The following is a 24,688-nucleotide window of genomic DNA, read 5'->3' on the forward strand; positions in this document are numbered from 1 at the left end:
AACAAACAAACAAACAAACAACAACCACAAAAAAAGATGCCTAAGGTAAGTCATTGCAGCAATGTTTGTCTTGGCAGATTGGGAACAATCCAAGAGCCCATCGTTTGAAATCTGATCAAACTCGGGTAACTACACACAATGAAATATTGTGCATTTGTAAGTCGAGAGGAAAAACACATAGGGACCTGTCTCCATATTGATTTGTTAAAATATACAGAGCGTATTGACGAATGAAAAAAGCAAGACACAGAAGCAAGGTTCATTGCCTTTTGTGTAAGAAAGGGAGAAAATAAAAATATATATTCACATTGACCTAAAGAAAACTGGAGGGAAATATAAAACAGTGAAGTATCTCTTGTGGCAGAGGAATGGAAAACAGTGAATGGAAGATGGGAAAGAAAACGTTCACCCTATGACTTTTTTTTTTTTTTAAAGGATTTTGCTTATTTATTTGACAGACAGAGATCACAAGTAGGCAGAGAGGCAGGCAGAGAGAGAGAGGAGGAAGCAGGCTCCCTGCTGAGCAGAGAGTCTGACCCGGGGCCTTGATCCCAGGACCCTCCGGGATCATGACCTGAGCCAAAGGCCGAGGATTCAACCCACTGAGCCACCCAGGCGCCCCACCCTGTGACATTTAATGTTGCTTTTACTTTTAACCATGAGAATGTATTATCCAATAAAAAAGTAAAAGAATTCAAAGAACTTAATTGTCTATACATTGGTGTTTGTTGGCTGCTGCCTCATCCCCGTGTGCTGATTTTAGCCTTGGGTGACAGAGGCTCACTTAGTTCTGATCTATCTTCAAAATAGTGAACCGACCTTCAAGTTAGCTATCCAAATTAGAACAAGGTCAATTGTATTTGGTCCAAGAGTGCAGGCAGTGGAAGGTGAGCAGGACAAGTCCTTAAAGATTTTGGAAAAGCCTTATTACTGAGCGTAATTAGGGCAATGAGTGACAAGGATCCAATTTAAGTTACACATGGCCTACTCCAAGAGTAATGCAGTTTTCCAGATTATCCCAGAATTGAGCCGCAGGTCCAAGTCAGCATGAGGTCTGCTGTCAGCTCTGTAACGTTGGAGAGCTCTCCGCATGTGCAACCCATCACATGACAAGGGGGAAGTCGGTCTCAGACTGCAGGCACAGCGAGGACGAGGGCCTCGTCCCTTTAGCCACCATCATTCTTTGGAAGCTAAGGGAGGAGTGGAGATTGAGGAAGAGGCCTGGCTGAGGAAAAGAGGGAAGTGGCCTGAGTCAAGAAGACAAAATAGGGGGGAGAAGGAAGGAGAAGGGACCTCGTGTGTTTTGAGTGCCTACTATTTGCTGGTACTTTTCATTTTGTTGTTAAATTCTCCCAACAGCCCCTTGAGGTAGATTTTATTATACACGTGTTAAAATAAGGAAACTGAGGTTCAAATAGGTTAACCGAGCCAAGCTCAAGAAGGTTATAAGCGATGAAGTCAGATCTCTTGGCTGCCAAGTCTGTACTTTTTGTACTGTAACTCCCAAGGTCCTATCTAGCAACAGGTTCTTCCGGTCATTATCCCCTTTTTTCCAAATAGCCTTTTTCTCTCCTGGTGTCTCTAGCCTTAGTCCCTCACTGACAAAGGAAGCTGTGAAGACTTTTTAAGCCTGACCTTTGCTGGCCAGAGCTCTCAGCCTCACACTTCCTCCTGCCTCTTTCCTGCTGGTTCTCCGTCTCTCCCTGCCCTGGCCCAGGCCTCTCGTGTGGATGGTGTCTCCACTCTTTCAGATGCTCACTGAAAAGAGACTATAGTTTTTCAGGGTCTGGGGTTGTTTTTAGAGCTTTTTCTCTTGAAGAATTTGATCTGCGACTCTTGGTCCCCAGTGTGAGCGGTACTACCTTACGTCAGAATTCACGTCATCCTTCACGCCTGCCATTGCCGAGGGAGTCCAGGCTTCCCCCCAAGCCATCCGGCTGACTGGTCTCTTGCTTATTGCTCCAGGGACTCTCTGATGGTTTGGAATGAAGCCTGTGCCTTCTCTTTGACCTCGAGGCCTTATCTTGAGGTAGAAGTCTTTCTAGATCGTGCGTCTCAATGCCGGCCCTTGAAGGTGCCAGATCATATGGCTAGGCTTCCCTCTGGACCTTTGATAAACCCACAGCCATATTCGATCTGGTTCCGGATGGTGATAACCAATTCTGGCATCTCCCTCCGGGCCCAGCACGCTTCCCAGCACCCAAAGAGACAGCACATTTTTCTCTTATTTCCAACCTACACATTCCCTTCTGCCTGCCCAACCCTCCCTTTAAATGCCATCTCTTCTAGAAGCAATAAAATATCAAATACACTTAATCACTTAAATACCAGTTTTGTGGTGCTATTCATCTCACAGAAGTATAAACATACATGTATATACATGTGTAAAACACACCACATGCTGGTGTTTACCCAAGTTAATACGCTGCCATCCTGAGGCGTTTCGCACCCCTTTTTTTTCTCCCCTCACTGACAGGGTCTGTCACCGAAGAGACAGCCCAGTGACCTTTTGTCTGACACAAGGCTGTATCTGTGAAGTTAACTTCTAATGTGGCACACATTTTGACTTGTAAGCCATAAAGGGACAGCCACAAGTCCTGACTCTTTATAGATAAATTTAACACATGCATATGTATTCTCTCCAGGCGCCTCAGATGAGAGGCCTTTGGAGGAACACAGTGTTCATTTATATTCCTCTCCTAGCTGGAAGCAGCATTAAGCCGTTCCTTTTTTATTGATGAGTCTAGAGCCCGCAGGCCTGAGAGTTCTCTCCTACTGGTCACTCCTCAGGCCAGCCCCTCTCGGGAGCCTATGAAAACCATTCCCCATTTTGGAATAACGAGGAGCCCTGTGCAGAAGCATCTCGAAGGTGTCACTGGCAGTTGTAGTCCCCGCTTGAACTCTGGGAAACAAACCGCCCACTTTCCACGCTGTTGCAATTTACTACAAGTCTTAGCACGAACAGTCCCTGTTTCAGACTGGCACCCAAATGTCTGGGGTTTGGAAATTTATAATTGGTACTTGAAAGAGCCACCAAAACTTCTTGGGAAAAAAAAAAAAGGTTGAAAGACTTTCTTGCAAACATCAGTACTCACACATGCCAGGTAATTTGCAACGGTAGTCCTCATGCCTCTCTTGCCTGTGTGGAAGCGGGTACCCAGTTTCTCTGGAGGACATCTGTGCCTTTCCGAAGCCTGAGGCCACAGCTGGCTTTTTACAGCTCTGATTTCCCTCTGCTCTGGAAACTGGGGAGGAATGACAGGAGATTCAGGTGGGAAGGTTCAGCAGGTACAAATGAATTCTGCCCGCTATGAGCTCCTGATCCTGTTTGCATACAAATATCCCCTAAGATTTAAAAATGTGGAAGTGAGAAGTGTAAGTCAAATATTTCCTACCTTCTTCATTAAGGCTCAGGGCTGGAAACGGACAGGAGACAGTGATCAGAGTAAGCTGATGTCCCTAATGTGCTGAAAGGTGTAGCCGTGCCTATACCTTTTAAAATTCTGAGCTCTCCATTTTCAGATAGTTGTTAGACCTATTTTTCATATGATGAAAATTATAAGGACTTTCTGTAAAATTTTTAGGAAAAAAAAAGTTAAAAAGGTGAGGGAGATTCCAACCATCATCCTACCATCCGAATCAAACACACTTTGTTGTGTTTTTTTATTCCCCAGACTTTTTTTTTTTTAAAGCTTTGGCTTTCAAAATTTCTCTCTCTCTCTCTCTTTTTTTTTTTTTTTTGAAGAAATTGATTCCCTTGTCAATATATGCCTCACCAAATACAAAGCAAACCTTATAAGAAACTCTAAAGGGTGTGTCAAAGGAAAATGCACTTTTCCCATTCACCACCGGGCCATGTAGGCAGCTCTTGGGACCTCTTTCTCTCCCCAGCCCTCTACAGCTTGCAAAGTAACCTTCCCTTCTTCCCTTTTGGAATCTATAAATGAAGGTTTTGGGGAGTGGGCCTTGGTTTCTCTTTATGTAATTCTCTCATGATTTGGCCAACAGGTCCCGCCTCTCCTCCTTTGGAACACAGTTTATAAACTCTGCTCTCCACCCCACTGCACCCCAGATCTGCTCTCCATGCTCAGTTCTGGGAATTAGCAGCTTCCCTCCGAGAGAGAGACACAGATATCCCCTAACAGCACTGTCCGTGACCAAGAAGTCCCAAGAAAGGGGGCAGGGTCTGAGCAACTCGCTGCCAGGATATTTCTGGGGTCAGTTCTATTTCAGAGGAGCTCAACTGAAATGTGACAAGATTAATAAGCATGTTAAAGAAATCCAAACACAGGCTGGAGGCGTACCACAGAAGTCATTAGCACATGACCACACACAAACTTTTCTTTCTTTCCCGGTTCCTCCAGTCCTCAGTGCCATCAGATTCTAGAAGAATTTCTATTTATTTTTGTTTAAAGCTGGATGAGAGTGCATAGGAAGATGGGTTCTGGAGTATATCTGTAGGAACAGATACATAATTTGCGGGACAAAGTGCAAAATGAAAATGCCTGCCCTGTGTTAAAAAAAAATTATTAAGAAAGTTGCGGTGGTGACAGCAGGGCATTAAACCAAGCACAGGGTCTGAGCATGGGGTCTTTTTTCTTTCTTTCTTTCTTTCTTTCTTTCTTTCTTTCTTTCTTTCTTTCTTTCTTTTTTTTTTTTTTTTTAAAGATTTCATTTATTTGACAGAGCACAAGCAGGAGGAGCAGAGCAGGCAGAGGGAGAGGGAGAAGCAGACTCCCCTCTAAGCAGGAAGTCCGATGCGGGGCTCCACGTCAGGACCCTGGGATCATGACATGAGCTGAAAGCAGACGCTTAACTGACTGAGCAACCCAGGCGCCCCTGAGCCTGGGGTCTTCTGTGACAGCCCAGACTGCACACCCATGGTGTCTGCATGTATGATTCATATTCTCATAAGCTGTATCCTTGTGCCCGTTCTGGTTTTAGGGATCTTCTTTGCGTATAGCATTCTGCTTCACTTTCATTAAAACAGGGGAGTAGGAGTGGCCTATAGTGGAAAAAGTCAATTAGGCTACTCATGGACACCTGCCTCTAATAAACTCAGCTGCTAATGATTGATTCAGAGTCAGGAATTAAATCGGCAGTGATTGAGGGGGAAAATGTTGACAACTGGTATGTTGTCGATCAAGAAAGGAGGAGTAGCGTTATTTCCTCCAAGGCACTGGGCACAGGACATGGCACTTACCTGATGTTGAATGAAGCAATTCATTCAATGGCCAGAATGTCAGTTTTCAGAGAATGAAGGGACAAATGGAGACCTAAAGCCTTTCATTTCTTTAAAAAAAAAAAAAAATGTTGAAAATACAAGAACGGTTTCTTCGCTGTGCCTGGGCAGAGCAAAGACAGAGACACAATTGAACCGTGTTCCAGCTTCGGTGGAAGAGAGTAAACAAGGGAGAGATTATACATAATTATAGACAATCATGTTTCAGGGGATCAACAGCAATCAAAAGCAAGGAGGTGCTGAAGCTTGGCCCCTTTCCAGTTTTCAGCCAGGACCCAGGAGCGGAGAAAGCACTAGGTAGGAAACATTGCCCTGAAAAACTGTTTTTGGTTAGTTAAGGGATGGTCTGTTGAGCTTTTTCGAGTTGTTTGGATCTCACTCTCTCTGCCCAGGGGTGGGGCGGCAGTCATTAAGTTGCTCTGACTGTTCTTTTGGCACTTCAGATTTTTTTTTCTTTGCCCAAGGCATTACCAAAAAAAAAAAAAAAAAAAATCAACTGTCCAAAGGAACACAGTGAAGCCAAAGACAAATCATTTGAAATACTTGGCCAGTGCAGAGGGGAAAAAAAAGACTCTCTGCTCCCAAATCTCTCCATTTGTTTAACGCATCATAGCAGAACACATTAAAATGTATAACTTGCAAAACAAACACTTCAAGTCCCGGTTTCTGCAAAAGCTAAAATGAGACCCGTGAGATTTTGATCACTCCGACCCCCAAAATTTATGTGGGAGAAGAAAACTGCATTTCATTTGGTGCATTTTGTGGTCAAGTTATCTAAATAATTACACCTAGATCTCTGCTGGGTGTTATCTGCAGGGACTCGGCTATCTTTTTTCCTGAGCTTAGGCAAACTAGCGGCATTAAGACTTAATTGGATGCTATAAAGACTGACTTGAAAATCAGGAACAATCTACCCACACCAGATGGCCATGGCTTAGGAAGCTGAGGAAAGATCAGCTCTATGACCTGCTCAAATCTGCTCTGTACACCCTAAGGTCCCTGAGCACCATCAGGGTAATCTTTGCCCCTCTGCTTAAATTAAATGTGTATTTCACACATAATTATAGGGTTCTATGGGACTTCCAAGATGGTATCCACCTGAATTAATCATGTTACGGCTTCTACACAGGTAATTAACCAGGTAGAAATAGCTTGGGGCATCGAAATAACCCAAACTGCTTCAGTGTTGGGACATTGAAACATCTTCAGAGGCCTCGCAGGGGTGAGGCCCTGGAGACAGCTCTTTATGTAGCAAGCATTAGCCTCACCTGGGAAAGCTTGTGAAAAGTGCAAAATACTGCCTTTGCCCTCTGAGCATCTGAGTGGGTGGGAGCTAAGGCTGGGGCCACTGAACCTTCGTGCTGTGAAGCCAGGTGATTCCGATGATGGCGGTCAGCAGCTCCTGCTCAGAGAAGTACGCTGTAGGTTTTCAAATGTGGGCAAGCATCAGAATCATCGGAAGAGGCGTCAGAAACCCAGATTCTGGGCCTCACCCGCGAGGTTCTGATTTAGAGAAATTCGAGGAGAACCTGAATTTCTAACATGTTCCCACATGATACCGCTGCTGCTGGTCCGCACATCAGACTGTGTGACGCACTGCTTTAGACCCTCAATATTTATTGAAAATATGGTTCCTAGAAACCAGCAGCATTAACATCACATGAAAGCTTGTTAGAAACACAGAATCTTGAGGCACCTGGGTAGCTCAGTCAGTTAAGCATTGGCTTTGATCTCCGCTCATGTGTTGATCTCAGAGTTGTGAGTTCAAGCCCTGCACTGGATTCCACAATGAGCATGGAGCCTACTTAATTAACAAAACAAAAAGCAGAAGGTCAAGCTCCATGCCACATTTTATGAATCAGAATCTGCTTTTCGCTAAGACTTCCAAGTGATTTGCATCACATGCAAGTTTGGGAAGTTTTGATTTAGACTATAACAGCTGTTTGCAAACTTAGGTATACTTGGGAATCACTGGGAAGCTTTTAGAACGGACTGATTCTGCAGCTGGGGCCCACCTGCAGAAATTTCTGGTTTCATTGCTATGGGTGCAGCCCTGGCACTGGGATTTTTTTTAAGCCCCCAGTTTATCCTAATAACCACCGCTGATGAAGATGCAGTACGAGGATATGTTGGACTGTTGACGGAAATTTCCAGCAATACTAGGGAGATAATCTTCACTTCAGTTTCAGTCTTCTTCCTGCTGAGCTGCCCCTGAGTTGTCCAGCCCCACAGAACATTCACAGCCCTGACACCACTGGCCAAGGCAGAAGAAAAGTCTCTTAAAATATGAGCACTCTAGGCATGCATAGAAACTAATACAGAATAAAGAAAACAACTTAAAAAACAACAACTCTAATTAGTATTCAGCTAAAATAGAAAAGAAACTGTCATGAAAAAGGAGCAATCTGAAAACAACAGAGTTTTTAGAGATGAAAAAACATTGTTAAAATAAAATGCTGAATAGGGCAGTAAGTGCAAAATGGATATTGCAGAACCAGGAATTAGTAGATTATAAAAATCGTCTCCAAGCGCCCAACTAGCTGAATAAGGAATCGGGACCTGCCAAGGTGACAAGCAAATTCATGAAGTGTTCCATATTTTTTAACAAATAGCATGGAGGACAAGGGGAGTTAGAGAGGAGAAGGGAGTTGGGGGAAATTGGAAGGGGAGGGGAACCATGAGAGACTATGGACTCTGAAAAACAATCTGAGGGGTTTGAAGTGGCGGGGGGTGGGAGGTTGGGGGAACCAGGAGGTGGGTATTAGAGAGGGCACGGATTGCATGGAACACTGGGTGTGGTGCAAAAACAAGGAATACTGTTATGCTGAAAATTAAAAAAAAAAAAAAAAAGAATTATACCAAAAAAAAAAAAAAAAAAAGAATCGGGACCACTCAGAAGACTGGGCTAAGGAAATCTCCCAAAACCCTTAAGAAAAAAAGGAAAATTTAGAAAAAGAAGACAATGAGAGACACAGAAAGGGCCTCAATGTTGCAAAACCCTGGGACAAGAGCTGGGACGGGAGGGTTTGCTGGTTTTCCTTTCACACGTGAGCGGTGACTTCCGGGTTGGATGACTTTGCACCTTGGAATGGAGGATGGATCTTTGAACTAGGCTGTATGTAACGAGAATTCCAGAAGTAGATAACGGAGCAAATGCAGATGAAATTATCAAATAAAAAATAGGGGGCACCTGGGTGGCTCAGTGGGTTAAGCGCTGCCTTCCACTCAGGTCATGATCTCAGGGTCCTGGGATCGAGTGCCGCATCAGGCTCTCTGCTCAGCAGGGAGCTTGCTTCCCTGTCTCTCTTTCCGTCTACTTGTGATCTCTGTCTGTCAAATAAATAAATAAAATCTTTAAAAATAAATAAATAAATAAATAAATAAATAAATAATAGAAGATCACCTTCAGATCAAGAGGGACAGCAGATGTGAGTCTAACTTTACTTTTTTTAGCTGCTGGTCTGGATCTTTCCTATAAATGGAATCATATGATATTGGTCTTTAGAAACTGGCTTCTTTGACTTGGTGTGTTTTCAAGGTCCGTTCATGCTACAGCATGAATCAGTGCTTCATTTCATGACTGAATAACATTCCATTGTATAGATAGACCACATCTTATTAATCCTTTCATGGCTTGATGAAAATTTGTTTTTTCCCCCCACTTTTCGGCTATTATGAATAATGCTTCTAAGAACATTTGTGTACAAATCACTTTGTGGATATGTTCTCATTTCTCTTGGACATATACCTCGGAGAAGAATTGCAGGGTTATCTGGTAACTCTATATTTACAATTCTGAGAACTGCCGGACTGTTTTCCAGAGTGGCTGCACCATTTTACAATCCCACCAGCAATGTATGAGCATTTTGATTTCTCTGCATCCTTGTCAATAGTTGTTCTTGCCTATCTTTTGATTTTAACCACTGTAGGGGGTGTGAAATTGTATCTCATGGTTTCAATTTGCATTTCCTTGACACTAATGATGTTCAGCATCTTTTCATGTGCTCATTGTTCATGTGCTCATATCTTGGGAGAACTGTGTATTCAAATCATTTGTCTATTTCTTAATTGGTCTGTCTTTTTATTGCATTGTAATATCTTTTTATATCTTATCTAAGATAAATAGACCCTTCTCAGATATATGATTTGCCAATACTTTCTCTCATTCCATAGGTTGTCTTTTGATTTTCTTAATGGTGTTCTTGGGGGCACAAAAGTTTTAGCTTGCTGAAGTCCAGGGTATCTACTTTTGTGTGTGTGCTTTTGTTATCCTACCTAAGAAGGATTTGTCTAACATATGGTAATGAAGATGTATTCCTTTGTTTTCTTAGAGTTTTATAGTTTTAGCTCTTTCATGCAGCTCTAGTACCCATTTTAACTTAAAACATGCTTCTACGATATGAGGTAGGAGCCCAACTTCATTGTTTTACATATGGCATCTAGTTGTCCCAGCACCATTTGCTGGAAACACTACTGTTTCCCCTATTCGACTGTATTGGCACACTTTTTGATAATCCATTGATCATAGATGTAAGAATTTATTCTGGATCCTCAATTCTGTTTCATTGACCTATATATCTACCTTTATGAGAGTACCACATTGTCTTGATTACTGTAGCTTTGTGGTAAGTTTTTAAATTGGGAAGTTTTTTTGCTCTTCTTTTTTTGGGATCATTTTGGCATTCCAGGTCTTTTCTATTTTTATACACATGTAGGATCACCTTGCCAATTTCTGGGGAAAGAATAAAAGGCAACTCAGATTTTGGTAGGTACTGTGTTGACTCTGGATCAATTTGAGGAGTATTACCATCTTAACAATATTAAGCCTTGGGATCTATGAACATTACTTAGGTTGTCCTCAATTTCTTTCAGAACTGTTTTGTAGTTTTCAGAATAAAAGTGTTGTGCTTTTATTAAATTTATTCCTATTTATTTTACTCTTTGATGCTATTGTAAACAGACTCGTTAATTTTTTTAAGGGGGGTGGGCAGAGGGAGAGGGAGTGAGAGAATCTTGTGCCCAGTGCAGAGCCCGATGCGGGACTTAATCTCACAACCCTGTGACCATGACGTGAGCTGAAACCAAGAGTCAGGTGCTTATCCACCTGAGCCACCCAGGTGCCTCAAGAATTATTAATTTTATTTTCAATTTTTTAAAATTGTGAGTGTATAGAAATACAATTGCTTCTTGTATACTGACTCTGTTTCCTGCAAATCTGCTGTTTATTGGTTCTAGTAGTTTTTAGTGTATTCCTTAGGATTTTCTGCCTATATGAACATGTCCTCTGAACACAGTTGTATTTCTTCCCTTACAATCTGGATATCTTTTGCTTTTATTGCCTAATTTCCCTAGCTAGAACCTCTAGCACTGTGTCTACAAGAGCAGGCATTTTTGTCTTATTACTGATTTTAGGGGAAAACCATTCAGTCTTTCACCATTAACTATGATGCTAGCTATAGGGGGTTTTTTTGTTTGTTTGTTTGTTTGTTTGTTTTTTTAACAAATGTCCTTTGTTCAGGTTGAAGAAGTTCCCTTTTGTGATAGGCAGAATAGAGACTCCCCAAAGTTGCCCACATCCCTGGAACTTGTGAATGTGCTGGGTTACACAGCAAGAGGAAATTAAATTAGCAGGTGCAATTATGGTTTGTAAATCAACTGGTTTTAAGGTAGGGCCATTATCCTGGATTATCCAGGTGAGCCAATATAATCAAGAAGAGGTCAGAGGAGTAAGAGAAGGAGATTTAACAGGAGGCTGAGCCAGAGAGACAAGCTATGTTGCTGGCTTTGAAGGTGGAGGAAGGGGGGGCCCTAGCCAAGGAATGCAGGCACCTTCTCGAAGCTGAAAAATGCACAGAAATGAATTCTCCTCTAGAGCCTCCAGATGGAATGCAACCCTGCTTACACCTTGATTTTTATCCCACAAGTATCTCACAGGTATCAAGATTCTGACCTCAGAACTGTAAAATAATGAATTTGTGTTGTTGAAGCCCCTAAGTGTTTGGTAATTTGTTACAGCAGTGATAGAAAATGAATACACCTATGGGACCCCTGAGGGGCTCAGAGCGTCTGCCTTCGCTCAGGTCAGGATCCTGTAGTCACTGGATGGAGCCCCATGTCCCGCTTCCTGCTCACCAGGGAGTCTGCTTCTTCCTCTCCCTGTATCCCCCTCTCTCTCTGTGTTTTCTCTCTCTCTTGCTCTCACTCTCACTCTCTCTCTCTCTCTCAAATAAATAAATAAAATCTTTTTAAAAATGTACTTTCTATTCCCACTTTGAATATTTTATTGAATATTTTTAACAAACAACGGCTGATACTGTTTTAAGCCTCATACCTTATGGATTCCAAAGAACAAAGAGAACATTCTAAAATCATCCTGTCAGAAAACAGTGCATTTCTTGCCATGACAAATGAAGCAGATCAGTGCTAGCCTTTTCCTCTGCACTATCAAATGCTGAGGGGTGAGCAGGCAATGTTAACAGACATCTGAGGGTGGAGGTTGTGCCTACAGATTCTATGCCAAACCAATGTTGCTTCTTGTGTAAGGACAGGAGAAAAGTATGCTCAAGATGCTCAAGATGCAAGACTTGGGAAGGATGCCACCCTGAAATTTTTCTTTCAGAAAATTTTCTCAAAGAAGAACTTCATCCAAATGCAAAATGAATAAGAATAAAGGAATCAAGAAAGGGTGAAGGAGTCTAAAAAACAGAGTTAAATCTAAATGCTGTGACTGGGGTTGTAAGTTACAATGCAAATATTTTTGAAGTTTCTTGAAAGAGAAGGATCTACGATGTCAAACAAAATCAGTAGTACTTTGGAAATCTTCAGAAAGAGTATAAGGTAGCAGATGAGGGAGGGATTGACAGCTGCCAACAGACTTTTCTTGTTGAGCAGGGAGTTCTAGAGAAATATGTGCTCAGATACTTTTGTTACAAATTGTAAGGTAAAGGTAACCGTGGGTAAATCAGATATAGAATATGTACCTTTCAAATCTTTTTTTTTAAATAAACATATAATGTATTATTAGCCCCAGAGGTATGGGTCACCAGGTTTACACACTTCGCAGCACTCACCATAGCACATTTCCGCCCCAATGTCAATAACCCAACCACCCTCTCCATGCACCCCCCCCCCACAACCCTCAGTTTGTTTTGTGAGATTAAGAGCCTCTTATGGTTTGTCTCCCTCCCTTCCTACCCCCAAAACCCCCCACATTGCATCTTCACTTTCTCATATCAGGGAGTCAAATTTTTTTCTTTTTCTTTTTCTTTTTTTAGAGAGAGAGAGAGGGAGAGAGTGCACAAGCATGATGGGGTGGGGGTGGGAGTGGGGGAGGGACAGAGGGAAAGGGAAAGAGAATTTTTTTTTTAAGATTTTATTTATTTATTTGACAGACAGAGATCACAAGTAGGCAGAGAAGCAGGCGAGAGAGAGAGAGGAGGAAGCAGGCTCCCTGCTGAGCAGAGACCGATGCGGGACTCAATCCCAGGACCTGGAATCATGACCTGAGCTGAAGGCAGAGGCTTTAACCCACTGAGCCACCCAGGCGCCCCAAGAGAGAATTTTAAGCAGGTTCCACGTCTGCTTAAGTGCAGAGCCTGCTTTGGGACTCAATCACATGACCCTGAGACGATGACCTGAGCTGAAATCAAGTGTTGGGTTTAACTGACTGAGCCACTCAAGGTGTCCCCCTCTCAAATTCTAAAAGAAAAAAAAAGAGAAGGAAACAAAGCCATTATGGGGGACGGGTGACAAAAAAGGAGGAAAGAAAAAAAAAATAGTACACCAAATACCATAAAATACATAAGAGGGCTGAATCTTTCTGTTAAAAGATAAAGATTGAGATTGGTTTTTTTTTAAATTATTTTTAAAAATTGGAATTATATTTTAAAAACAAGCTATAAACTATATTCTATAGCTCTACCAAAACCAAAATGACATAGCCAGTTTGAAAAGAGAGAGATTGGGGAACCTGGGTGGCTCAGTTTAAGCATCTGCCTTCGGCTCAGGTCATGATCCCAGGGTCCTTGGATCAAGACCTGCATCAGGCGATCTGTTCTGTGGAGAGCCTGCTTCTCCCTCCCCAACTCCCCCTGCTTGTGCTCTCTCTCTGTCAAATACATAAATAAAATCTTTTAAAAAAAGAAAATAGAAGGACCAATATATTCCGGGTCCAAATGAGCAACAAAAATCTGGGTCCCAAAACTAATTTCAGACAAAGGAGAGTTTGAAGCTAAATGAACAACAAGGCAACTTGCGAGCAGACGCTATCGGTTAGATGCTCTAACACTGACTGCCCACCTCTTCGTCCCGCTCTACCTCTAGCACAGAGGCTAGAAGAGCTAAATGTTCAATTCACTTTCCTAACGTCCCTGAGAACTCCAAACGGCCACACGAACAGGGTTGCCAGACTTAGCAAATAAAAACACAGGGTGCCCAGTTAAATTTCTATTTCAGATCAACAACAAATAACTTAAGGTAAGTGTGTCGTGGGCAATATTTGGGACATACTTAGGTGAAAAAAACATGTTTGTTTACCTGAAATTCAAATGGAACTGGGAATTCTGTATTTTATTTGATAATTCTGTGTGTGACCAGCTCTGGCCAAAGAGACAGTAACAGCATCTGTTAAGCTGGTATTTCTGTCTTATTTATTTATTATTGTGGCAAAATTTACATAACATCCAATTTACCATTTTTAACCATTTTTAAGTGTACAGTTCACTGATATTAAGTACATTCACATTATTGTGCAATGCATCCTTAACACCCATCTCTAGAACTCTTTTTATCTTACAAAACTGAAACTCTGTACCCAGTAAGCAGGAACACCCCGACGGCTCATCCCCTCAGGCCCTGGCAACCACTGTGCTATTTTTTGTGTTTGATTACTCAGAGTATCTCCTGTAAGTGCAATCATACAGTATTGTCCTCTTGTGATGGGCTCATGTCCTTTATCATAATGGCCAAGGTTCATCCATGTCCTAGCATGTGTCAGAACTTCCCTTTTTTATAAGGTTCGGTAATATTCCATTGTATGAATACATGATATTTTGCTTTCCATTGACCCATTAGTGGACATCTGGTTGCTTTCACCATTTATATTTTGTGAATGATGCTGCAAAGAACGTGGGTGTACAAATACCCATTTTGGGTTCTGGCTTTCAGTGCTTTTGGAAGTGGAACAGCTGGATCGTATAGTAATTCTGTTTCTAATTTTTTGAGGAACCACCATACTGTTTTCTGTAGAGGCTGTACATTTTACATTCCCACGAGCGCTGCAGAAGTTTCCATTTGAGTCAGCTGGTGTTTCAAGTTGGGCTTTTCTGTTTCTTGGGACAATATACATCCTAATTGATGCACCATTTCTGTGGATTTGGGCGGAGACAGGCCTAGATCTAAGTGAAGCCAGTCAGATTCTTCCTTGGGGCTTCTATGCCGGAATTATTCATACAGGCCTACTCTTTCTACTGGAGGTGTACATTAGTTAGAGGGTCAGCTACATATAACAGAGGATTCAAATAACAGTGGAATAAACGTATTTCCTCATGTAAAAGAAGTTTGACATAAGCAGGTCAGAATAGGATAGCAGTCCCACATTATTGTTAATTACCCATGATCCTTGTTTCTGCTCTTTCTTAGCATGTAGGTTCCCTCCTCAAACATACCTCATGGTCACAACATGGCTGCTGCCTTTCCAGCAATCATATTCATGTGCTAGGCGGAGAAAAGGAGAAAAAGTGAAAAGGCTGCATGCTAAGTCAACATTCTTTAGAACTTTGGCTCTAGCCCCATTTATGACTTTTATATTTGGTCAGCACTGCTGACCCATTTATGACTTTAATATTTTGTAGCACTTGCAAGGGTGGCTCAGAAATTTAGTTTTTATCTGGGCACATTGATTCCCAGAATTAAACTGGGGTTTTGATAGGGCATTAGGTAGACTAATAGCAGTCCCTGCCACAGATTACATCTATAAAAAAGTGAGTCCAGAAGACCTGGTAGCATTGTGCATAGCAGATGGAGAGATCCGACCAAGAACTGAAGAGACAGAGGTCTGACATCAGTTGACTCCTTATTCCAGCTAGGCCTTCACCTCCCAGGTACTTATGTCAATACATTCCTTTATTTCTTACATGCTAGTTTGACCTGGGTTTTTGTCAATGGACAGAGTTCTGAGCAACACAAGGATCATGAGAAAATGGCTGATTAAATAAATTACAGTGCATTCTTAGAACAAGGGGCATACATTTATAAAAATTAAATGTGTATAACAATATAGATATATTTATCTCTATGTATCTCTGAAAAAAATGTTTTACAATATGCCAAAATGTTCATGATGTTTTATCTGAATGATGGGACTTCCAATGATATTTACTTCTTCCTTTGTATATTTCCGAATGCTGCATAATGAATATGTATTACTTCTAAAATTTAAAAAAAAAATGTAGTTACTTTCTTTTGTAAAAATGAACAGAATTTATATCATGATCTCATCTTTAAATATGTGTATTTGTATATGCATAGAATTAAGTCTGGGAGGACACTCGGTGAGAGGTTAGCAGTGGAATTTCTGGATTGTGGGTCTCCTGGTAGTTTTCATTACATTATATTTCTGGGCTGCCTAAATATTTTGCACTGTGTGATGGTCAGTTTTATCTGTCAATTTGGCTAGACTATAGTCTCCAGTTATTCGATCACTAGTGTAAGTGTTGCTATGAAGGTGTCAAATTGATGTGATTAATGTCTTCAATTGGTTATCTTGAAGATTATCCTTGATCATCTGAGTGGGCCTGATTTAATCAGTTGAAACGCCTTAAAAAAGCAGAGCTGAGATTTCCCCTAAGGAGAAGAAATTCCACGTCTGGGCTGCAGCTTCTGCTTGTGCCTGAGCTTCCATTCTGCTCTTCCTGCCCTATGGGTTTTAGCCTTGCCCAACCAGCCCCACAACCGCATAAACCAATCCCTTACAATTGGTCTGTATGTGTGTGTATTTTTGAACTGGTTGTGTTTCTCTGGTAGATCCCTAACTGATACAGATTTGGGTACTTGAAAGTAGAATTGTTGTAACATATACCAAAAAAAAAAAAAAAAGGATGTGGCTTTGGAATTGGATAATGGGAAGAGGCTGGTAGAATTTGGGGCCACATGATAGGAAAAAGCTAGATTGCCTTGAATAGACTGGTGGAGAGATAGGGATGTTGAAGACTCTGCCAGGGAGGGCTCAGGGGGAAGTAAGGTACATAGTGGAGAAAGCCTGTATCATCTAAGAGTAAAGACATAAAGTCATAAGAGTAAAGACATCATAAATGGAAGGTGGGTAGAAATATGGATGTTAGAGGCATTGCTGGTGAGAACTCAGAAGGGAATGGGGAACATACTATTGAAACACGAAGGAAAGGAGATCCTTCTTACACAGTGACCAAAAGCCAGCTGAACTGTGTCCTAAGATCATGTGGAAAGCAGAGCTTGTAAATAAGGAACTTGGATATTTAGTTGAAGAATATTTCCAAAGTGTCGAAGATACAGCCTAGTTTCTTCTTATTGCATCTGTAAAATGGAAAGGGAAAGACACAATTTAGAAAAATTATTAAAGAAAAAGAACTAACATGTGATGGTTTGGGAAATTCTCAGCCTATCCAGATTGGAAAAAAAAAAAAAAAACAACAACAAATAAACAAACAAAACAAAACCTGTACTAAGAGATTCACCATTAGGAAATGTGCTCTGGAGAGAAAGTCAAGGGTATCATGAATAACCTTTTGCTAATGTTAAAGCAATCAAAGATGTGACTCATGAATCCTCTCAATCATCTCAACAGAAGCCAGGAATAGATGTGGGATTACCCAGGAATAATCTGTGCAGGACCCTCTTGTCTAACGGCATGAGTTTCCATGAAGTATAGGGGAGATTCATAACATTTCTGAGAATGGCATTCCAGCAGGATACTACTAACTTGTGCTGAAAGGGACAGAAGAAAGTTGAAATTAAGGGAGCTTTTGGACCCCCAGATCCTTTTGAACTACTGAGCAACAAACCAGGGGAAACAGGGATAACTCAGAAGGCAGAGCCTCGGTCCTCAAAGCTAGAAGAAACACGGGTCAGGGTCAAGAGGCAGATGCCAGAGCCCTGGCCCCAAGGGCACAATCTTGACCACAGAAACTTACTCCCAGGCCTTGAAACCTAATGGAATTTGCCTTGTTGGATTTTGAAATTGCTTGGGAGCAGTGACCCCTTTATTCCTCCCACTTCTCCCTTTGGAATAGGAAGATCTATCACTATTATGCTAAGTCTGTACCACCACTGTATTTTGGAAACAGAGAACTGTTTTTCCAGTTTCACCAGGCACAGATAGTGATGAATTTTGCCCTAGGATGTGTCATACCTAGAGAATCCCCATTCCTGATTTTGCTGATAAGAATTTAGGACTTGAAGGGATGTTGTAATGGGTTGAAACTTTGGGGATGTTGGGATGAACTACTGTATTTTGCATGTGGGACAGACATGAACCTTGGACAGTAAAAGGACATATCCGTAGGCTGAAAAAAAATGCTCCACCGAAGATACCCATATCCCAATTTACTTTCTATGAAAAAAAAGGTCTTTGCAGATATGATTAAAGTAAGGGTCTTGAAATGAGGTTCTGAGACAGGATGACTCTCCTGTATTATTCAGGTAAGCCCTAAGGCAATTGCATGTATCCTTACAAGAAGGAGGCAGGAGGGGGCAGTTTTCACACGCACGAAGAGAAAAGGCGATGTGGTGATCTAGGCAGAGAGAGAAAGATTTGAAGATACTTTGGATTTTGAAGATGGAAAAAGAGGTCATGAGCCAAGGAATATAGCCAGACATTAGATGCTGAAAAAGGCAAGGAATGCAGCTCTTGGTTGGAAAAGGCAAGAAATGGATTCTCTCAGAGGATCTCTGGAAGCAGCACAGTCCTGGCAGACACCTTGGTTTTGGCCCCGGGTATCTGTCAGACTTTTGGCCTCTAAAACTGTAAAAGAAAAAATTTGTATGTTTTTAAGGCACCAAGTTTGTGCAAATTTGTCACAGCAGCAATAGGAAACCGAATGGCTCTATGATCTGAAACATAGTGAAGTCATATTAATGGGATATGTGTGCTGTATACAAATGCAACTGAGCTTAAGCTCTGATATTTTATTTGGAAAGCTTGTATCTGTAGCCGCTCAAGGGGCTGGTCTGTACTTTTCTTCCACATGCTATCTTTGTCAGGTTTTGGTGTCGGGATACACAAGTCTCTGAAAAAGAAATGAGATGCCTTCCTTCTTTTCCTAAGTTCCAGAACAGCTCAAATAGCAATGGAAGCCGTCCAACTCTGTTTCCAGTGTTCTGATAATGGACAGCTCTTGGACCACATACTTGATTTCTTCCATGGTCTTTTAAAATTTCAATGATCACAGTGCATCAGATTAGCTGTTTACAGGTATCTTTTAATTGCCCACATAATATTCCTAAACTTGGGGTAAATTCTGTGGTTCACGCCATTTCACAAATAGGGAAAGTGGGGATAAAGACCTTAAGGAATTTGGTTAAGTGTCCACAGCTATCAAAAGGCAGAGCTAAGACCTGAGGAATGTCTCTGCTTTAATAATGACTCTTGATTGTACACTGCTTGCATACATTTAGTAACTTAGGTTTTCTTAGAAAATCTCTCATTTCATCTAGGTTATCAAGTGTCTAGCATATCCTAAAAAATATTCTGTTATAATTCTTTAAATTTCATCTGTGTTTGTGTCCACATCTCCTTATTCTAAATTTTGTATTGTTATGTTTTGTATGGTTATGCTTTCTCTTTCTCCTTGAATTGACTGAGTGGATAATCTATTTTACCTTCCTCTCCTTCCCCATCTAGCTATGTGACTTAATATCTGTTTCCAAATTAGTAACTAAGGTTTTTAAATGGCGGTTTATCCTATTTCCCCTAAATTAGTATTGTCATTTTTTTCTAATTACTTCACTCACGAAATGTTTATATCAATTGTTTAATATGTGCCAGATATAGTCAATGGATTACTTAGTTCATTGCTCATTTTCATCTCTTCTAATTTGGTAACCAAAATGTTCAAGTCTATACATTTCCTTCCAAGTACAGCTTTGGCTACATCTAAAAGTTTCAACACATAGTATTTGCAATATTGATATTTACCAAACATTCTGTAATTGCAGTTTTTGTTCCAAGCAGTTAGAAATTTTTGGTTATTCTCCCATTATCTATTTATAGTCACACTGAATTATAATCAGAGAATATAGTTCATTCTGTGTATACATTTTTGAATGTCTTTTAGGTGAAGCTATCAAGTTTTGTAAATATTCTGTGGACATGAGAAGACTGTGTATTCTCTAGTTACTGGGTTTGAAAATCAATATTAGTATAAATCAATATTCGATCATCCTTATTCTTTGAATTATTCAGATCCTTTGGATTTCTCTATTTTTTGCTGGTTTAACTGTCAGTGACTGAAAAGGATATGCTAACTAGAGATGATTTTTTATTCAACAGGATTTGTTGTCTACATGTCAGTTGAACACTGATGGTACAGGCTGTCAGCCAGGATATAAAAATAGAGTACAGCAGTATCATGAGACTGGCACGCCCTGCAGAATGTCTACAGTTTGTTTTCCCAGTAGAACCCGTCTAGGGTTTCAATATGAAAACTTTATTGAACACACATATTCGTCAATATACTTTTGGCTGATGTTTATGTAAGAGAGAATTCTATTTACATGCCAGAACCTCAATTCAACATTTTAATCAAGAAACATTCAATAAAATCTTAACTTACTTTCTGAATATGAATAGTAGAGTATCAGAATCACGTGTAAGTGTTTTGCGAAGCATGCCGGGTGTCCTCACAGGTCACGGGAACTATTATGTCCTGCAACATACCAAGCAACTGCCTTTGTTTATTTTGTTGCTGTTGTTTATTAAGGCATGATTTGCATACAGTGAAATTCACCCTCTGAGAAAGTATATGGTCCTGTGAGTCTTTTTTTTTTTTTTTTTTTTTTTTTTTTTTTTTTTTTTTTTTTTAAAGATTTTACTTATTTATTTGAGAGAGAGACAGTGAGAGAGAGCATGAGCGAGGAGAAGGTCAGAGGGAGAAGCAGACTCCCCGTGGAGCTGGGAGCCTGATGCGGGACTCGATCCCGGGACTCCGGGATCATGACCTGAGCCGAAAGCAGTTGTCCAACCAACTGAGCCACCCAGGCGTCCCGGTCCTGTGAGTCTTAACAAACGTAACTGCCACCATATTCAAGATATCAAATATTTCTCTCTGAAAATTCTCCTGTGCCTCTTTGTGGCCCACCCCTCCCCCGACCTCCAGTCCCTGGCAAACTCTGATCTCTTTTCTGTCCCCACGGTTTGCCTTTTCAGAATGACAGAGAAATGGAACTATAAAAGCAGGTAGACTTTTTGAGTCTGGCTTCTTTCATAATGCTTGCAAGATTCGCTTGTGTTGAGTGTTTATCCTACTCTGTTCCTTGTTACTGCTGTTAACATTCCATCAAGCGGGGAGCTCAGTCCATGTATCCATTCCCCAACTAAGGAATATTTGAGCTGTTTCCAGATTTTGATTCTTTTGAATAAAGATGCTGTGAATAGTCGCATACAGGTCTTTCTGTGAACATAAATTTTCATCTCTGGATCATATGATTATTATACGTTTAACCTTGTAAGAGACTGTCAAACTGTCTTTCAAAGTGACTGTCATTCTACATTTCTACCCGCGATGAATGAGAATTCCAGTTGCTCCATGTCCTCATCAGCACTTGGTATTATCAGCTTTTCTCTTTTTAGCGTTAGCTATTCTAGTCAGCGTTGCTAGTACATTTCCCTAAGCTAATTAGGATGAGCATCTTTTTATGTGTTTGTCATCCATGTATCTTCTTTGATGAAGTCTCCATTATATCTTTTGCTCATTTTTATTTAGATTATTTCTATTTTCTAATATTTAGTTCTAAAATTTCTTTTAATAGGGGCACCTGGGTGGCTCAGTAGGTTAAGTGGCTGCCTTCAGCTCATGATCATGATCCCGGGGTCCTGAGATGGAGCCCCACCTTGGGCACCTTGCTTGGTGGGGAGTCTGCTTCTCCGTCTGCCACTCCTCCTGCTTGTGCTCTCTCTTTCCCTCTCTCTCATTGTCAAATAAAAGAAATAAAAACTTTTACAAAAAAAAAAAAAAAAAGAAAGTTCTTCAGCTATTCCTGAACCAAGTCTTTTATCAGATGTGTAACTTGAAAATATTTTTTCCCACTCTGTGGCTAGTCTTTTCATTCTCTTAACAGGGTTTTTGGGAGAACAAAAGTTTCTTAATTTTGACGAAGTTCAATTTTGCAATCATTTTTTTCTGGTATAGACTCTTGTTTTTGGTGTCCTATCTGAGACATTTTTACCTAATTCAGAGTCACAGATATTTTCCTCTAGAAGTTTTATAGACTTAGATTTTTCACTTAAGTGTTAGATCCGTGTTGATTTAAACTTTGTAATTTTGTAATTTTTGATCAGAGAGAGATATTCAAGCACTTTACAAGCAAAGACGATTGTTGTCACACAGAAATATAGGCATTTTGCCATGTTTCAATTAGGTTTTAGGAAATTAGAATTGAAGGTTGTAATGGGGTACTTTAACCCCATTTAAAATAATGATTCGTGTTTGGGGCAGAACATCTGTTTTTCAGGAACAGACTATTGATGTTAAGTGAAATATGCTTGTTTTTGTTAAAATGGGATTTTACCTCTCGAGGTCTCAGACTCTGGCCCTTTTCATAACCATTATTACATGTCATGGTCAGATTACATGTGAATGGCTGAAACTATATTCAGGTCACTGAACAATAAGGGGTAGTTTTTTTTTTCATTCTATTTTTGTTTTTTGCTTCATCTGAGCCCCACCAAACATCCTCGCTATCAAAATCATGTTACAGCTCTAAAAAATGAGAGAAATTTTAATAAGCTGGAGAAAGCAGGTGCCCAGGGGAGGCTGGATCTGTTGCAGTGTCAGAAAACCCCTCTACCAGCACATACACAAATACAACATGCACGGCAGAAGGAATGAAAAGAAACAGCCAACTAAGGAGAATCATACAGATTGTGTTTGCACCTGACAAAACTGAGAGTGGGCAAAGCATTTAATTCTTTTTTGTATTCATTTGCTGTTTTGTTTGCAATTCGTACTGTGAGTAACTCCACTTGATGTGTTTCTTGCTGGAGATTTTCTGTAAACCATCAAGAACTACATACATAATCAGGTAATTGCTCATGACATATTATTCTCTCATTCATTCTCCCGTGTACCTAATATTCACTGCTGTCTACCATGTGCTCCACATTTAACACTGAATAAGGAAGACCCAGGGCATTGGTTCAAAGGCACTTAGCAATTTAAGACTGGTGGGTCCTGGGCAGAAGATTCAACCTTGGAGGATCCTGAAGAATGTCTTCATCACTACAAGAGGGAGGGTCTGCTGACAGGCCACATTGTCATGGGGTCCCATCCAACATGAGCCATGTCAAGTTTGGGTGACAGTCCCCTGAGCGTGCTCAGGAGCAGGAATGGGTTGTCCATTGTGTATTACTTTCCTACTGCTGTTGTAATAAATCGCCACAAACATAGTTGCTTAAAACAACATTAATATATTATCTTACAGCTGTGGAGATCTGGAGTCTAAAATGGGTCTTACTAGACTAAAATAAAAGTTTTGGCAGGGCTGCGTTCTTTCTGGAGACACTGGGAGAGGCTCTGGTTCATTGCCTTTCCGAGTTTCTAGAAGCCACTTGCATTCCTTGGCAAAGTGACCCCTTGCTCCATCTTCAAAGCCAGCAGCCTAACATCTTCAAATCTCTCTGACTTTGACACTCCTACCTCCCTCTTTCGCTTGTAAAGACACCTGTCATTCCAGTGGGTCTGTCCAGATAATCCAGACTAATCTCTGAATCTCCATCTCCTTAACTCAATCACATCTGTAAAGTCCTCTTTGTCGTGTAAGGTAACCTATTCCCAGGTCCTGGGGATTAGGCTATGGGCTTCTTGTTGGAGAGGGCATTCTGCCTATGAAACTTTGGGTTCTTGGGCCTATCATTTGGATAATCCCCTACACATAGCTCAGGGCATCACAAGAGATGCAAGGCCTCAGAAGTCCAGGGCACTATTCAGAGTACCTGGAGGGAGCTGGGCTGGGAGGTCTGTGGATGTATCACTAAAATGGATAATCATGCTGGATCCAAGAGATCAGTAAGAGCTTGCATCAGACCCCGGATCTTCAAGCAGGCTATTCAGTCTCAAGGTAATCAGTCACTTTGCCCTAAGGGTGTCCAATCCCTGGTTCAATTAGGATAGTCCAAGCTATGTTGTGGTAATAAGCAATCCCCAAATCTTGGTAGCTTGTAACAACCAATGTTTATTGGATAATGCTACACATCACTCTTGGTTGGCAGAGCTCTCCTCTGTGCCCCTTACTCTAAAACCCAGGCTGGCAGAACGACCATTGTCACAAACCTCACCAGTCATTATGGCAGAGGGGCAGATAGAAGTTATGGCAGAGAGGAGCCTTGCCAAGCATTGAATGACTTGGCTTTGAAGTGACATATATCACTTACTACAATTCATTGGTCAAACCCAGTCAAGTGTTCACACCGAAACACAATGAGATCAGGAAAGACAGCACCAAGGTGCTGTGTGTCCAAGAGGCAAAGAACCAAGAATATTTGGTGAATAGTATTAATGACTACCACACCTAGTGTTTTCTTCTGGCTCCTGATGTGAGTGAGGCTGCACTCCCAGCGAGGCTCCTTCTGTAAATCTTAGGGACGAACTGAGCTGATCTAAGAGCTGGTGTCAAACAGAAGCAAATGGAGAGCCCGTATTATCATCTCGCTAACTCCTGGTAAGCCTGGTTGGTCCTGAGCTTCTCTCTGCGGAAAAAAAAAAAAGCCCCATGACGTAGCAGAGATTGACATGCCTTTGAGCTCCTGCAGACCTGGGTATAGGCTTTGAAAACTGGTCCTTCAACCTGGCAAGGTCTGTGCCAGTGTGGCTCAGAGATGGCAAATTTGCTTGGTTCCTGCTGAGGTGGGTTCACTGGTCCAGTTCCCTGGACTTCTGAGGCCTTGCATCTCTTGTGATGCCCTGAGGGTTTGTATGGACAGTAGATACCAGGACACGGGAATGAAGCTGGCGGGGCCATGGGATTCACGAAGGAAAATACAACATGAATAACAAGAAGGAAAACCATGGACATAGGGCGGTGATAATATTAACCTCTCCTGTGTACCCCTCCAACTCTGGCCACCCCCCTCCAAGTCCACAGCTAAGACTCCAGGGCAGAGCTTCCACTCCCACTCGCACTCTCCTGTCCCTGTCGTGGGGGCTCAGCAGGTACAACCACCTGGACTGGGATCAGCTTGCACCAGGTGGTGTGGAT

The sequence above is a fragment of the Mustela lutreola genome, chromosome 7 (genome assembly GCF_030435805.1).
Source record: "Mustela lutreola isolate mMusLut2 chromosome 7, mMusLut2.pri, whole genome shotgun sequence".
NCBI lineage: Eukaryota > Metazoa > Chordata > Mammalia > Carnivora > Mustelidae > Mustela > Mustela lutreola.